This window comes from Danio rerio, chromosome 15 (genome assembly GCF_052040795.2).
Source record: "Danio rerio strain M-AB ecotype USA chromosome 15, GRCz13ab, whole genome shotgun sequence".
NCBI classification, from domain to species: Eukaryota; Metazoa; Chordata; class Actinopteri; order Cypriniformes; family Danionidae; genus Danio; species Danio rerio.
Window position 1 is genome coordinate 27,748,548 of NC_141035.1, and position 7,052 is coordinate 27,755,599.

At 33.7% G+C, this 7,052-nt stretch overlaps 1 long non-coding RNA gene across 2 annotated transcripts in view; it reads left to right on the forward strand.

The window, feature by feature from the left end:
* LOC147840649 (uncharacterized) overlaps window positions 1-601 on the forward strand; it is a 32,205-nt gene extending 31,604 nt beyond the window's left edge. For both annotated transcript variants that reach the window (XR_015509485.1, XR_015509486.1), the window contains exon 6: window positions 94-601. This is a non-coding gene — a long non-coding RNA (uncharacterized LOC147840649). The remainder of the gene's footprint in view (window positions 1-93) is intronic.
* The last annotated feature ends 6,451 nt before the right edge of the window (window positions 602-7,052 follow it).

Sequence of the window (7,052 nt, forward strand, 5' to 3'; positions counted from 1 at the left end):
TTGTTTATATGCAAATATATTAGATGTTTAATGTTAATGAATGGGTTTAACCATTAAAAATGTGATTTCATAAGTTCAGATTATCTTTTGTAGAATGAAAGTATTCAGTTTTTTTTTTTTACATTTTTGCAGATATTTGAGATATATATTAAGTACACTTCAGCTCTATGTATTGACCTTATTCCTCACGTACGAGCAGGCGCAGCCATTTGAATCTTTTTGGCTGGAGATTTCCGCTCTCATTCACTTCCTTTGATTTTTAGACGTTAAAAACTGTTTGTTTTGATGCTTGATGTTGCAATCTGATATTTTCTTAATATATTATTCTGCTTTGTCTATAGAGTCATAAACACACTAGTTTGTAGAGCAAGTAGTTTGTCTGTTTTCCGCTGTTTAATATTCCTAGTCATTTCTCCCATAGGGCACTGAATCAGATGTTCGAAAACAAATCGGAAAAACTTCCGCCTTAAAGAATGAGGTCAATATTAGGAGAAATTAAATGCTAGAATTTATACGGTATACTTTGTTGAAATGTGTAATGTATTTGTTATTCTAAAGTACTTTTACAATAGTGTCTCTTTAATAAAAATAAATAAATAAATGTGGCAGTGTTTAGTGTATTATGATTTTGTTTATTCTATTATTAATTTTCTTTTGGGACAACGAGGAATAAACAATTCAGTAAAGTTGCTTTAGCATTGTTTACCAATATACAATTAACCAATATACATTTTTAAATTAGGTGAAACCAAAAAAGCTTGTTGCACACAATCTAAAACATTCAATTGGGCCAATAACATGATTGGGCAGACTTGATGGTTTTTTTTATTGGTTCAACACATTATTTCTCATTGAGCCAATGTTGACAGGCTGTTGCCACAGTTGAATTTAGATGTGACCAGTCACTAGAAAATGTAGTTTGGGGAGTAAATTATATTTAAATTTATTTAAATAAATATTATATTGATTCATTTTTTACAGCGTATAAATAATTAGAATTTATATTTATAACATAATTGTAAATATTATTCTATCAAAAAATTGAATAAATTATTTAAACATTTGTTTTATTTATTGTTTTTTATCATTATAATTTTTATTATTATTATGGCTTATTTTATTATAGTTTTATTATAGTTTTAATAGTGCAATTAGTGGTGGATTGTTTTGAAAATCAGGTTAAAAGGGTAAAAATAATTCCAGAATTGTTACTTTTATTTATTAATTAGACCTTGATAAAAAATCAACATAATAGAGGAAAAGAAAAGAATTGCAGCCTCTTTTATGTGTATTAAATAACAAATTTATTAATTGATTGATTTATTTAGAATGGTTGCTTCCACGAATCCTGCGACTTCCACATCTTCAGGTGATTCTGATGTAAATCTGCTGTCCAGAATCAGCTGGTTTGTCTTAGTCGGGCATCTCTGCTGAGACCAGTCCACTATGGGTGACCCTACCGGTATCTGTGAAGTACCAGTGGCGAAGCTCTCAGCATCACTGATGCACACAAGCCCTCACAGCACGTCAAGCTGCAAACCACGTGAGGGACCCTAACCTAACCTACCCTAACCTAACAGACACTGCAAACCACTAAACGCATCGAAACTCTCAGAAGAGTCCAGCGAGCGACCAGCAACACGAGAACAACCGCTCAGAAAACCTCGACAACCGTGCAGAAAACCACCTGAAACATCCTGAAGACCACCGAGCAAACCAAGAACTTCAAGTCAACAACACCAAGAATCAATAAAAACAACCAGTTGATGAAACAAAACATGCAAAAGGAAACTTACTGTGAACTTGCTCTACAACTATGTACACTATATACATACGCAGGCCTGCAGTGTGGTTGGGACACTGTGAAGACTCAGCGTCTGGCCCTCTTTCTGCTGGGCTTCTCAGGCAGTGGCTCTCCACTGATGTCCACATGGACTCGAGGAGCCATGCTGTCTGGTCTGGATCCACATCTGCGTTCTGTAATGAGGATTCGTCCATCAGCCTGCACTGTCTCCTCCATCACAGGACACCTGAGCGCCTCCCACAGCCGCTGCTTGATCTCCAGGCCCAGCTGAAGGCTGTAGGGACGACTCTTGATCATGGGCTCGACCACAGAGCGGTAGATGTCCTGGTAGGCCTGAACGCTGTAGCCATGGATAGAGAGTGGCTCCTCCTGCTGTCCCACGTCCACTGAAGGCACTGAGGATGCTGGACGGATTTGGGGAAGGACAGCTGCGTTCTTCAGGTGATGCTCCTTCAGACCTGGGGAAGAGATACAGCTGTAAGTATGATCCAACCTGATCACAGCTGCAGGATCCTGAACAGACGGGACACCCTCCAGCAGGAAGTCCTTCAGGTGTGCTGGAAGACTCCTGATTCGTCTGAGGCGCCGCTGCTCCATGAATATCAACTTTCCAAATCAGACAATCTGATGAAACTTGTCAAAGTGAAGAGTTGAAAGAGCTCAAGTGATCAGATTCAGAGAGATGTGTTGATTTCAGTGTAAACTCAGGTTGCCGTGGTGACAGAATATTGGAGTCATTTAAATGTAAACAACACTTGATCAGCAGAAAGTCAATCAGAGCAGTAGAGGAGTTCTTCTCTATTGCTTCTCTATTACACATTGTGTCATTTTTACATTATAAATAAGTAAATAAAGTGTGAACTAAACAAAATGTGTAATACAGAAACATTAACACTTTCAGTTAAATTTGATTAAAATCAGTTGGGGTAAGCAGATATCCTGATAATTATTATTATTTTTTTTTTATCATAACCAGCTCTAGATCCCAAAACAATAATAAAAACGAAAACATACATCAAATTTTGTCTTTTATTTATTTATTTATTTTCATAATCAATTTTTATCAAATTTTGTTGCAATCAAACTTTATTTAACCAAATTTCAAATACGTTTTTTTAATCTGATCATACTTTTGCATTAATTATTTAAATATTAGATTATATAAATCAAAATTACAGAGTAAATAAAATGATTGTGGACGCTGACAATTAAATATTGACTCAACAAATGACTTCACAATAATAAGCCCCAAACGAAAAAAAATCCACATTATTAATTTTAGCTGTTGGTCTGAAGTAAAAATGAAAAATATTCATTCACCAAACATAAAACTGCGTTGGTAATTTATCAAAGAGCAGTGAAAATTGTGTTTGTGTTTGGCGAACAAACCTTGCAGCAAAAGCGCGTGTACGCATGCGCGTGAGAGTCGTTTGTTGTGATAAGGTTTAAATTTCAGCGCTGCAATCGTAGAGCTCCTCCGAAACATCATATTCAGGCGATTTTCCTTCATCAAAGTTATGGTGAGTAGTGAATTCTGTATGTATTCAATCGTTTTTAAGTTTAGCCAAATCAAGTCTCAGTAATTCCTGACATAAAACGAAAAGCATGGGTATTACGTTAGCCTGCCGCTGCGTCATAATGTTGTACACCAGTGGTTCTCAAACCTTTTTCAACAAAAGTACCACCTTAGAAAAAATTGTCTCTCCAAGTAGGCCTAATTAAGCTGTGCACAGTTTAAAAACGAGGCAGATTAATTCCTATCATTAAGAATATGTATTATTGTCAGTCACTTTAAATATTTTAAATAGTCTGAACATTAACTGTGCTTGCAGATAAAAAAAAAAACTTGTTTTAATTGAAATATGCTTTTAAAAGTTCAATAAAAAATTGGATTGTTCTTAAAAAGTAAAAATAAAACTGCTGTACTTAAATCTAAAGTATTTATAGTAGCCTATTCATCAAAAGCTGGAAATGTTGCTTGGACCACATAAATATTGGCTATATGTCATATTCATACACAATCTGACAAATCTTGATTTCTGACAAATATATGTTAAATGTACTTATCATACAGGCACAGCCCAATGAAAATCAAGGAATTTTAAGCACTTTTACCAGCACCTATTTGTTTTTTATTTTCAAGAATAACATGCTATGTATTGAAGACCTGAAATGTATTCTCAGCAGCCCATAAAACATTGCATAGTAATTGATACAAATAAAAAGCATTAATAATAATAATAATAATATTTATTAATCATATATTGATAATATAATAATCCTGCACTAAATGCTTGTGAAATCTTTATTGTACTCAAGTAAAAATACTATTGCACTGCTAAAATAACATAAATTTTAGTAAATAATACTAATATTAGGTAAAAGTACAAAGTTCTCTTTAATTCAAAGTAATTTTTCCAATTAAAATTAAATTTTTTAACCCAGCGGTTTGGTTTGTCCATGTTTGACCCAACATTGTGTTCATTTTTCCCATTAAATTAAAATGAAAAATTTTAACCCAGCAGTTTGTTTTGTCTGTATTTGACCACATGTTGGGTTAGTTTTTCCAATTAAATTTAAATGATACGTTTTAACTAAGTGGTTTGGTTGGTCCATATTTGATCAAATGTTGGGCTAATTTTCCAGTTGAATTTAAATGGCACTTTTTAACCCATTTTAAAAAGTATACTAGTTGGTTACTTTTGAAAAAAAAAATCTGATTTTCATTATGAAATCACTTTTTTTAAGTGTAAACCTGATTGAATGGTTTAATTGCTTAAATCTTAAAGCTACATGTAAAGGAATTTGCACTAACAAAGGAAGTATGGTCGATTTTTCCTTTCATGACAATTAATCTTTTTCAATAGCACTAGTAAAACTACCACATAATCTTTAAGGCCATAGAGACACTTTTTTTGGCCATTTTTTAACAATATTTTCAAGCTTTGAAAAAATTAATTAAAGTATATGATGAAAAGATTTAAATTTGGCCTTTTATTTACATATTTTACACTATTTTTCTTTACAATATGGCAATTTTGTTTTTTAAAAAGCTGTACATCACATGGAGATTTTATTTTACACTTGATCTTAAACTAAAATACAAACTTTACAAAAAATACAAGTACACTGTCAGTAAAAAAAAAAAAATTAAACAAATGACTTCATTTTACTTGAGGTATTTGAAATATGACAACAATACACTTATCAAAGCAGTGCTTTAAGAGCCTTATTGTTAATTTGGACAAATTAACAATAAGTAACAACGGATTGCTTTGACCTGTAATGCTTTAAGTCAGCTAATACAGCTAAATGTGTAAATCACACAAATACCTCATCCAGAAACATTTCCAGCATAATTCTTTTGTCGTATAGAAATAAAAAAGTTCCACCTTTGCTAAAAGTAAGTTTTACGTCACAATACAGTCAAATGAGAAGACCATTGTCACCGATCATGCATCAATCTATTTCTAAATACTTGATAACTTTGAATACTTTTGACTAAATTTAGTAAAGGAGCAAAGATAAATAATGTCTACTTTAATAGTGAACAGATCGCGATTGTGTTCAATCTAAGCACACACGCGATCATGAGAGCACTTGCAGTTTATTTTAAAAAAGCCTATTTAAGAGCTCGCATATCTGTTTTAGTGATTTGCGTACATTAATGCGCTCTCGTGTTAAAATAAAGCACTCGCCACATTTGCAGAAATTAGTTATTGCGCAATTCCTCCATTCCCGCGCCGCCATTCATACTGTGTTTAGAGGAGTGACAGGTCAGAGGCGAGTCGACTCGCTGTGGGAGAGCGAAACGTGTATGTGTAGATCATCAAATAGGCAGGAAAAATGTCCACGGTATAATTACTCTGCTAGACATCTTTATAGTGAAAACATCCGAGAAGCATTATTCCAACAAAACATTTGTTATTAAGTTGTTTTTTTCTGTCTCTGCAGCTCAGAATGCCTTTGTCCCGCCCTTACGTTTCACTCAAAACTTGACAAGGTCGACTGTGATTGGCCACTTTTCATGTCAGTCAAATCACGCATCAGACTCAATTCTTAAGCTTCGGAGACTGATTTTTAACAGTTTATGACACATTGCACTAAAATAAACACTATAAGCACAGCGCTGTGATCGTACGCTTCACAAAACAGTCAATGCTGATCACATCGATGTTATAATACACATCAAAGGATTAAAAGTGTTAATTGTTTATTTCATTATTTGGCGATTCCTCCGCGTACCACAGTTTGAGAACCACTGTTGTATACAACACGTTAACGTTAATTACAGACATTGCTCTGGCTAGTTATATGTTACCGGTTGTCAGTTCTACTGTAGCCATATTTATTTTCTATAAAACAAAATATTATATAAAACACAAGCCTGCCTTATTGATTTCAACTTGAAAATATTAAACATTGATTTGGAGTTGTTCTTAAAGGGACAGTTCACCCCCAAATCAAATTGTACTATTTACTCAGGCACATGTGGTTTCAAACTTTTGTAAGTTTCTTTCTTCTGTTGAACACTAAATGCCATATTTAGAAAAAAGCTGAAACCTGTAACCATTTATTTTAATAGTAGGAAAAACAAATACTATGGAAGTCAATGGTTACAGGTTTCCAGCTTTCTTTAAAATATTTTCTTTACAGAAGATAGAAAGAAAAACTGGTTTGGAATAAAGGAAGGGAGAGTAAATTACAGCAGAATTTTCAGTTTTGTGTGAAAGAAAACCTGTTTTTTGTCTTCTGCTGTTAATTACTCACTGTAAATGATATTTAGAACCATTGCTGGAAACAAACCGGTGCCTGGCCAAAGTGACATTTTACATATAAATGTGCAATTTACCACATAGCATTCTCACAGTATGGAAAGTATTAATTACTATAGTGTTACTATGCTAATAAATATGTGAACATCCACATTCTGTCATTGTAAAATTACATTTGTGATCCAACAGGAATAGTGTTTTTGAAAATGACACAGTATTATGGTGACATTTGAATATGTATTTGATTAGGCTTAATATTGACATTGCCGTTTTATATTTCTAACATACAGGGCCATTGGAAAACCACACAGCTACAATGAAGATGGGAATCCTTGAAACAGTTAGCATCAGGAGCATGATGAAGTTTAAGAGCCCTGTCAACTGTGCTGAATGTCTGCTGTCCTGGAAGAGGAGATGGTGCTCGACAATAGGACGCTTTATCAGTGCATCGTTTGTGCTTTTGAATTATAGTA